The sequence below is a fragment of the Talpa europaea genome, assembly GCF_964194135.1.
Source record: "Talpa europaea genome assembly, chromosome: 2".
NCBI lineage: Eukaryota > Metazoa > Chordata > Mammalia > Eulipotyphla > Talpidae > Talpa > Talpa europaea.
The window spans coordinates 33,822,426-33,833,327 of NC_140068.1; positions in this window are offsets into that span (position 1 = coordinate 33,822,426).

Below are 10,902 nucleotides of genomic sequence, written 5' to 3' on the forward strand. Positions count from 1 at the left end.
CTTTAAAAAATGTCTATGTCAATGGGGAAAGTAGTAACTTATGCTAATTTTGCTTGAGGTTGAAGAGGAAGAACAGGCAATCATGGTTTTGATAGCCTTTAGAGTACAGGCAGATGCATGGCAATGCATGTTTTTTGAAAGTTAAATTTTTACATTTGTTTTAAATAGGCAAATTATTCATGTTTGAAGAGTCAAAAGACAATATAAATAATACAGACTGATGTCTCCCACCCCCATCAGTTACTTATGATCTTATCAGAAATACTTCTGCAACTATCAGTACATCTGCATTCTACTCCATTATTATACAAATGCTTTTCACATTCTCTTCTGTATTTATCCTTTTCTACTTAGCTATTTATCTGAAGACATTTTTATATCAGTGCAAAAGTATTTCTTCTTACTCATACTTTTTAGCTACATGGGCGTTCAGCCATTTTTTTACCATCTTTTTTTTTTTTTTACCAACTTTTTAACCATTTTTAAACTATTTAGATAGTTTTTAAAAACTTTCTAAATTCTGCTTTTAAATGGAGAACTAAACTAATAGAAACTTTTCAATAAAATGATTGAGTGAAGCTTAATCACAGATTTTGCTCCCCTAATATAGTAAAGGAGAAGTAGTAAAATTTTATGTTTAAACTTTAAAGAGTAATGATAAAATAAAATAAAAGAGTCTACATCAAAATAGTTCTTAATTCTGCTGCCACCCCAATCTCTATGCAAGAAGGGTAAATGAAAATAGGTAGAGTGATAAATCCTAACATTTCTCCTAAAAGCCTCAATTTGAAGAGATGCAGACTGAGGGTGTGACTAGTGCACAAAGTCAAAATGAAAACCTGGAGTAGGATCTCAGTGAACTGAAAAAGATGTCTAGGAAATTGCCTTTTCCAAAGGGCTGAGTTCTAGGTAGCAGGAAATATCTCCACATTGTATAGATTTTTTTCTTTCCAGGGCATTTATAAAGAATTCAATGAAAAACAGAAAAGAGTTTCCTAAGAAGATGTGAATTAATTTTCATGTGTGCTTTTCCCTTTTTCAACACTGTGAACTCTCACTGTTGCAGATAAATGGCTGGCAAATAAGATCTTGTTGTCAAACTGCAGATTAGATAAAATGTGAGACTTCAATGGAGAATTCATCCTCACTGTGTCAGGGAAAACATTCAGATTAGAGGTACATTCATTATCAATAGCAAGGTTTTTTCTAAAAAGCCAGCAGCTAAGTAATCAAATTATAGCAAAACAGTGGACAAATGTAATATAGCAATGCACAACAAATGAAGTACCCAGTAAGGAACATATATTTTCAAGGAAATGAAGAAAACTTTACAAGTGTGCTTTGTGCTATAAAGAACTTAATAAAAATACAAAATCAATAAAATAACAGGTCAAAGACAAGGCACTAAACAAGAGAATAAAATGAAAAGGGAAATTTCAGAGCTAGTAAAACAAATCTAGTTCAAAACATCAACATTTACAGCTCTAACAAATAAATTAGGAACAACAAGAGAAAGGAAAAACGGAATAAAATATTGAATTCCTGCCCTGGGGGAAATACTTAAGATAATAAGTTCAATGAAGAACAATAAACAAAGAGCTTTAAAAAACTACATAAGATGAGAGATTTGGAGGCCACAGATGATCTTCTAATATAAGGACAAGCACTATCCTTGAGGCACAGAATGAAGTTAATGAAGAGAAGTTTTAAGAGCTTGGGGGAAATTTCTCCCAAATTAACACAGATATTAGATATATATTCTAGATAAATTATGGCCTTCAAAAGAAAGGAAGATTTTCTTAGACATCTAGAGAGGAAAACTAAATCATATCCTGTCTCCTACAATGGATAGGGAGCAGGAACCCATAAATATCACTTTTAATACCATCTAAAGGGTCTATAAAATTCTGAGAAAAAGCACAAATGAATTGCAACTATTTATCTAACTAAGTTATCATTTATGGTACAAGTAACATTTGGCCAAACATTTCAGTTCAGAAAGATGTCAGAGATTTTAGCTCCAATGGTCTTTCTTCAAAGTAAATACTTATTGATGAAGCCCAAGTAATCAAAAATGAATCAAATGTGAATTCAGGAAAACAGTTCTGTAAAAGTAAACAGAACTCTAATGTGGCCCTCCAAAATTCTCACACCCTGGTTTATATGCCTTACATATTCTCTCTCTCTCTCCTTGAATGTAGGTGGGTCTAATTAATACAATTAGACACTGCTTCCTTGATTAGATTAATCAGAAGGGAGATTATCCAGGAGGAATCTGACTTCATCCAGGGTATCCCTAAAAGAATGTGAAGTTTCAGAGAGATGTTCCCTTGCTGGCCTAAAAGAAAGCAAACAACTATAATCACCACAGTGTATAGTTAACATTGTGTGTTTACAATTTTTTTTTCTTGTCATGAGAATTTTTAAGATTTCTTTTCTTAGCAGTTTTCAAATATATACAGTACTATTAATTATCGTCACCATGCTATATCCATTATATCCCTATGACTTATTTCCTCCCACTTATTTTCAAGTCATGGGCATACATTAAATCACTAAAGAACAGTTTATAGATAAATAAGTTATAAGGTTTTAGAAATTTCAACATTTAGACATCAGATATAGAAGAACAATCAATCTAGTATTGGATACTGAGAATATCGGATACTGAGAAAGAGTAAATAGCTCATGCGGAATGGAATAAATGCCAGGTGACTGTGAAGCCACGAAGAATAAGAAAAAAGAGAAGGAAGATCTAAGAGTTGAATGGCACTGAGAGGTCAAGGACACCCAAGAGAGAGCAGTGTATATGTGATAGGCTAAAGTCATAACTGATTTAGGTAAGAATAGTCTCTGTAGAAAAAGATAGGAGTGTAGATATGAATGCAAGCGTTTGTATATTGAGAAAGAAAGCAGAATCGTAACTAAATGAGTATGTTTATTAAAAGTGAAAACATCATGATTTAATCCTGTTTTCAAAGAGAACTTATCAGAAGAACATTACCTTTAACCCTGAATTTTTGGAAACTTTTGAAAGGTCGATTAAATTCTGTACTTTGCCTGAAAATCTGATTTGAGAAATAAGAATAATAACAAATATGATTAATGTGCCAATAATGATGTTTAAAGTATATTTTGAAGATTTAAAGAACAGAATATTATTTCTATGAGGAAAATTCAAGAGTCTAAATTTAGGGAGTCTAGTCAGCTAGTTAAAATTTTTTTTAAATAAAATTGCCCCTTTGATAAAGAAGCAGCATGGCAATATTGGAAGATTGTCTTAAAATATTCCAGGACTCTTAAAAAGAATAACGTGAAACACCAGAATATATAGGTAAGTTTCTAGCCAAATATTATATGTATATAATACATGACTATATATGTACACACACACACATATATGACATTGTTACACGTTAGGTTCCACTTGGGAAAACACATTGCTTCTTTTTAAAGATTTATTTATTCATTTATTCATTTATTTATTTATTTATTTATTTATTTATTTATTTATTTATTTATTTATACAAGCACTGGGTACAATGAGAAGGACGGGAGGGTGAGAGAACTCACCAGAGCCAGAGTGGGGAGCAGAGCAGGCAGACTGACGAAGTGCACTGCTGAGGGGAGCAGCGGGGCGGCAGGAGAGGTCTGGGTGCCATTTGGGACCCTCACCTGGTGGCCGGGGATGGAACCAGTGCTGTGGAGGCTGCAGGCAGCTTCACAACCCAGTGCTCAACCGCTGTGCCACCAGGGAGGCCCTGCATTGCTTCTTTTTAGAAGTTTATTACTCCTCCCATCCTCCAGGCCCCTGGAAACAGATCCGCCACCCCCCAAATTCAAGGACAAAGTGTTAAATGACTGTATTAGAGCTTGTCTTTGAAACCAAAATTTAATTAGGCATTTTGGAGGAGACAGACCCCATCAAGGCCAAGGTAGTAGGTTTAATTGCTTTTATTTGTGCTCTGTGTACTGTGTGAATCTTTACCCCATGTGGGTCTTCATTGAGATTTCTCAATTAAAGTGGAACAACCTGACCTGTCAAGTTGACTTTACAATGATCCTCTGAAGCTTCCCTTCTTAGCATGAATCTAATGATACATTATCATAGAACAAATTCATCGTTCATTACTTCCAAAGTAAATCCACTTTCTCTACCCTGGAGCATTGTGTTTCTTAAACTAACTTATGAAGTCTTCCACTTTAAAGTACAATGCTATCAGGGCCTCCCCGGTGGCACAGCGGTTGAGCGCTGGGTTGCGAAGTTGCCCGCGGCCTCTGCGGCGCCGGTTCGATCCCTGGCTGCTCCCCGGCCACTGGAGGAGGGTCCCACATGGCGCGCAGACCTCTCCTGCCGCCTGCTGCTCCCCTCAGCAGTGTACTTTGGTCCTTTTGCCTGTTCTGCTCCCCGCTCTGGCTCTGGTGAATTCTCTCACCCTCCCGCGCTTCTGACTGTACCCAGTGCATGTATAAACAAAACAAACAAATAAATAAATAAAACATGCCTCTATAAAAAAAAAAAGTACAATGCTATCATTTTAGCAGAGGCTGAATCTCCAGTGTGCATACCTATACAAATCCGTACTGACTTGCAAGATCTACTACTACCATAGATACCCACTGGGAGGTTAGAACACAGCACGATGTTACAGGGCATTAGACTGCATAATCAGTCACCCTGTTCTCTAAGGTATTCCCCATTAGCAGACAGAATGAGAACTCTGACAGAAACATAGCCAAAGTGAGCACATGTGGCCAAGGTATTCACAACACTATTTTTTGTACTTTTATCCTGTATTTTCTCTTCTTTTGAATATAGTTCTTTAAGTTTGCTCTTATATCCACACAAACATATGGAATTCATATACAGTTCTTCATATTTTAATATATTCCAGGATAGTCTTTTTTTTTTCCACAAGGATTTTTTGTGTTTTTCTGTCATGGCTCTTATTTTTTCCTTGTCTCTTTTTTTTTTTTTTTTTCTTCACAAACCTTTTTACTTTCAATAATTATCAAACTAGGTTTCCTTTCATGAAGTAAAAATAGTCAGTAAAAGTACTTATTTCTCAAGAATTCCTTCATGTTTTCTATTGGTGCACAAGAGGTGAAAGCCTCCACACAATTTTGAAGAGAGGATTATTAAAATTTTATCAGCAAAGAGCAATAGTAGCGGTAATACCAGGAGCCTCTGCAGGAAAACTTGACTGTTTCAAGACTGACCCACTGGGGATGAAAGACAATTTTGTTTTAAGGAAATAGACTAGGTAGAACTTTTAAATTTGCATTTTACCATATTTTACTTGTTCTTGGTTGTGCAGATTCCTTAGCAAAGAGAAGATAGTCTCTTGAAAAATAAAATTCTTCACTCTGGCCATTCTAATACTTTTCTGACTTTAAATACTAATACTTCTAGTACTTCTAATAGTTTTCAGACTTTGTGCTAATATGTGAATGACATCATGTTTCATACCTTCCAAGTATTTTCTTCACTGAAATTTCAAAAATAAAAAGCAAGGAGCTATCATTCAAAGACAAGATTCATCTTGAGGGAAAAACCTAAACAAATGCAACAAAACTAAAGGAAGCTGGAGTTTGTTTTTAGTTTGGCTAACCTTTATCTCATTACTGAAAGGGGAGAATCAATATTTCATCAATACTTTTTGTAGAGGTAAATTTTGAAAGGAGATTAAGAAGCTTACTGATAATTTCTAATCTAGTTATAAATAGGCTTATCAAAAATAGGTTTTTTATTTAGGAAGTGAATTTGTAGAAAGAAATGGCAAATGCCAGCAATAAACAAAATAGATTTCATTTCACAATGCAGACAAGTGCTATGAAAACAAATGTAAATTACTTTTTTTTGTAGAGAGACAGATAAACCAATATCTCTCCCAAATATCTTTAGCCCAAATGCCCTTTGGTATTTAATAACAGGATCTCAGTATTGAATCTACTAGCAAGGCATTCACATGCTGTATTTGTGAGGCCTTCAATCTTTACTTTTACATTTCTTTTTTTTTTTTTAAGATTTATTTATTTATGTATACAAGAGCTATGGTACTAGCCAGAGATGTAGGGTGTGAGAGGATTCACCAGAGACAGAGTGGGAAACAGAACAGGCAGATTGACCAAAGTACACTGCTGAGGGGAGCAGCAGGTGAGTCAGGAGAGGTCTGCTGTGCCATGTGGGTTGCTCCCTGGCCAGCTGGGGATCCAACTCATGCTGCAGAGCCTGTGGATTGCTTCATAGTATGGTGCTTAACACGTTGCACCACCAGGGAGGCCCTACTTTTACATTTCTAGGAGTTTATTTGTTGGATCATTCAGGATAACTGAAGGATATGAAAATAACAGATCTGCCCAGCTTTATTCTTCATTTATTTATTTTTATATTTTTCTATAGCATGACCACAGTTTTAGAGTTGAGAGTTCAAAAAGATTCTTACTGAACAGAATTGAAGTTCACAAAGATTGTGCTCATTCAGACAGTAAGTATCAGAGCTAGGATTAGGAACAACTGAGCCAGGTTCCCAGGCCAGAGTTCTTTTCAATGTACAGAACTGTATGCTTCTTCAGGTGGCTTAACTAGATAAAAAAGGTTTGTTAGTAAGCTATCATAAAGGAATAAAATTATATGTCCTCCACATTGACTTTAAATAAAAATTTCTGTGACGTCTTTCTTGAAATCCCTTGGCAAAGTAGGTACTTCTTCAAATTCCTAGAGCTTTTGTTATATCTTAAGATATTTTCTTACCTTTTTATGTGTACCAGATTGTGAGCAGAAAAACTTGATACTTCTCCAAAGAAGATATACAGATAACAAATAGGCACATGAAAAAATGCTCATCATAACTTACAATGAGAAATGCAAGTCAAAACCACAGTGAGCTACTACCTCAAACCTGTGAGAATGGGCATATCAAAAAGATCAGAAACAACAGTGCTGCAAATGTGGAGAAAAGGAACCCTCGTCCATTGTTGATGGGAGCATAGTTTGGTCCAATCTCTGTGGAAAACAATGTGGATATTTATCTAAATATTGAAAATATATCTACCCTATGATCCAGAAAGTCCAGTCTTATATCTGAAGAATGTGAAAAACACTAATGCAAATGGATACATGCACTCTTATGTTCATTGCAGCACTGTTAACAATTACCACATTATAGAAATAACCTAAGTGTCCAGTGACAGATGAGTGGATTAGACAACATAGTGATGCGGTATATATATACAATGGAATATAACTCAGCTATTATAAAAGGTAAAAGTTTGCTATTTAGGATAATATGGATGGAATTGGAGGCATATATACCAGGCAAAGTAAGTCAGGAGAAAGGCAAGTATCGGATGGTGTCACTTATATGTGTAATATAAAGAAACAAAGTAACAGACAAAACTAACCCAAACCCTTAGAATCTGACTGCAAAACTGAGGTTACCAAAATTGAGGGTTGTAGTGTAGGAATAAAATATTGAGGAGAACTAGTAGAGTGTGTAGAAAATTATTGATGCTTTTGTGGTGGGCATGTTGTGGTTACATACATCTGAAGAAGTGTGAACCTGTACCTCTAAAACATATATACAATGATGTAAACCAATGTTATCCCAATAAAATTTTAACTATTTAAAGAAGAAAAATATTATAAGGATAAAATGCATATTTTCATAGATAAAATTTTTCTGTGGACTGAAAATATTTAGGCTTGTGTCTATAATTTTCTGAGCTCAGGTAATTTGCCTAAACTGAAAAGGCAACTCAGTTATGGTTTTGCATATTTAACAGCTGGACATATAAACCCAGGCCCAAACACCATATCTACATAAACATCTTTTCTATTTACAATTTGGGGTTTTTTCACATGACCACAAGTGTCCAGTTAACACCTGGCTAGGGAGCAAATTTGAATGATGACATGAGTGGGAAAATATCCATGCTTAATTATTTTTTTAAAGATTTATTTATTTATTTATGCAAGCACTGGGTACAGTCAGAAGCGCGGGAGGGTGAGAGAATTCACCAGAGCCAGAGCTGGGAACAGAGCAGGCAGACTGACGAAGTACACTGCTGAGGGGAGCAGCGGGCGCTGCAGGAGAGGTCTGCTCGCCATGTGGGACCCTCGCTGGCGGCCGGGGATCGAACCGGCGCTGCAGAGGCTGCAGACAGCTTCGCAACCCAGTGCTCAACTGCTGCGCCACCAGGGGAGGCCCAAAATATCCATGCTTAAAATGGAGAACTGATTAGTAGAATATTTCAGCTGTTAGTGAAAAATGAATTAATAAACTATGATAACTACGGGACTAGATTCAATCAAACCTTACACTGAGCATGCTCAACAACAATAAATCACTAATTTTAGAGCTGGAATAATTTTTACTCTCTCAGTATCCCTTTAGAATTAATTTTAAAATTAAGTAATAAAATATCTTTACATTAAAATTGTCTTTTGCACATTTTCATTAGAATTCATAAGAGGAATTTTATATATTTGTTTATTTTCCTGAACAGTAAAGATGTTCTTTTGTGCATCCATATAAATTTTATGATTATTTTTCTCTTTCTATAAAAAATTACCAGTGAACTTTTCATGAAGATTGAATCTATAAACCCCTTTGAGTAATATCACGTTTAACATTAATTCTTACAATCCATAAGCATGACATATCTTTCCATTTCTGGAATGCCATTTCTTTCAATAGTTTATAGTTTTCAGTATGTCTTTCACCTCCTTGGTTAAATTTATCCCTAAGTATTCTTTTTATTTTGATATTATTATAAGTAAGGTTGTTTTTTTTTTTAATTTCTTTTTGATAGTTTATTGTTGATATGTAGAAACAACTCATTTTTTTGCATCATGCACCTTATTAAATTCATTTATTAGTTTTAATAGTATTTTGTTGGAGTCTTTTGGGTTTCTATGCATAAAATCAAGTAATCTATCGAGTCTCTTCCAGTCTTTACATCTTCCTTTTCAATTTGGATGATTTTATTTCTTTTTCTTGCTTAGTTTCTCTGATTAGGGATTTAGTACTATAAATAATAGAGGTGATGAGACTGGGCATTTAACATGGGCATCCCATTCTCTCCTGGTCTGTTAGATTTTTGATGGGTGTGGTGCCTGGATATTTGGGAATGAGCCAGATTCTGAGACCTTGGGAGTTGACCTGCTGCTGAAACTCATTAGCACCTATCTATAGCCTGGGTTCATAGGGTAGAACTGGCTCCTGTCACGATGGAAGCAGGCCTGAATCTAAGTAAGGCATAGAGGCTGGCCCAGTATTGAAGGGGCTTGAACCTGTGTCTGTGGGATAGGTTTGGTCCTGACTTAACAGTGACTGGCATGGTATCAGGATTCATTAGGCTGGGCCTAATATTTGGAATTATAAGGCAGGCCAGAGCCTTTTGCTTCAGGAGTTGGCCTGGAACCTGCTGCTGGACTAGCCTGCCATTGGTGTCACTTGAAGTATGGTGTCTTGAATTTAGACTAGTGTGGTAGTGAACCTGGAGTTAGGGTCTTTGGGGAATGGCCTGGAAGTTGCATTCAAGGGCTGACCTGATAGTAGCGCAGGCCAAGGTTTTTCTTACATAATACACGTTATCATGGTAATAAGTACTATATGTTGGGTACCGAAAGGATTTTTGCCAGACGTTTTATTTTCATAATCTTATCATTAATTTTAAAAAGTCAGGTAAAGTTGTTATCTCTATGTTACAGATGTGAAAACAAAAACTCTATTTAAGAAATTGCTCCAGGATACAATTAACTAAAGGGTAGAATTCAAATTTCTATTTGTAATTATTCCCCTCTGAAGATCATGCCAATGCCACTTCCAGAAAAGGCATTAAAGTGTCATTGAGTACCAAGTATTGTAATTATCCAGTGTTTTTAGACATTATCTGAATTACCAAATAGTAATTTGTACTCTAAAAGGAATATTATTTTTGTTTTGGAGGATGCTTTGCATAACTGAAGAAATGCTAATGTTCCTAGCCTAAGTTTCTGAGTGATCTCAATGTTTATTTTCTTTGGAATGTACTGAGGGAGGTACTACATCAATTTTAATTAATTTTTCCTTAAGCATGGAAACCGGTTAAACAGTGCAGAAAGTAATTGTCTTTGAGAAATATGCTGGGTGAAAAACCAGTCCTTTCATCTAGTGTAATCTATACTTCAACAGCTGGAGCATCATTCAGAAGTGCTTTAACTCAGCTGATCATTTGGTGAAGGTTTGGTCAATAGCAGAGTTGATTTCAAATGCCTGTGATTATAACCCAGATCACACAACTTCTGCAATACTCTCCTACTGAAACTGGTGAAGTACAAACTTTCCAGGAGAGATATATCAAGATTTTTTTCTCTTAGTTAAGTACTGATTTCCCTATACAGCCTAATACACACTCCCTACGAAAACCAAACCGAACATCCGGTGGTCAATTGAAATGGTATGTTTAACATATATCTTTAAATAATGTATTTATAACATCAAAACATAACAGTTTACTTGAAATTGATTATAAAATATAATAGATATAAAATCAAATGAATTGCTTTCTAAGATTTGAGGATATATGTGACTTCTAACATTTTGAAGAGTTAGAAGTAAGAAAAGAAAGGAAAGCACTAATAGAGTGACTGTTTCCTTATTGCTGTTTTATAAATAAAAATTACCTTTTATTTCAGTCCTGAGCTACTCTATGACATAGTCATAAAATCCAGTAGAGTTGTACTTGTCAGTGGTTTTACCTGAGGGATTGAAACTAGTAAGAATATTATAAGAAAGTTCATCTCCGTTTTTTACCTATATCAATCAAATTAGTTTCCAAAACTAGTTAGTCTGATGAAAATATGTGTCAGACTCAGTTTATTCAAGCAACCAGAATATAGGAATTAATATTTCTTGT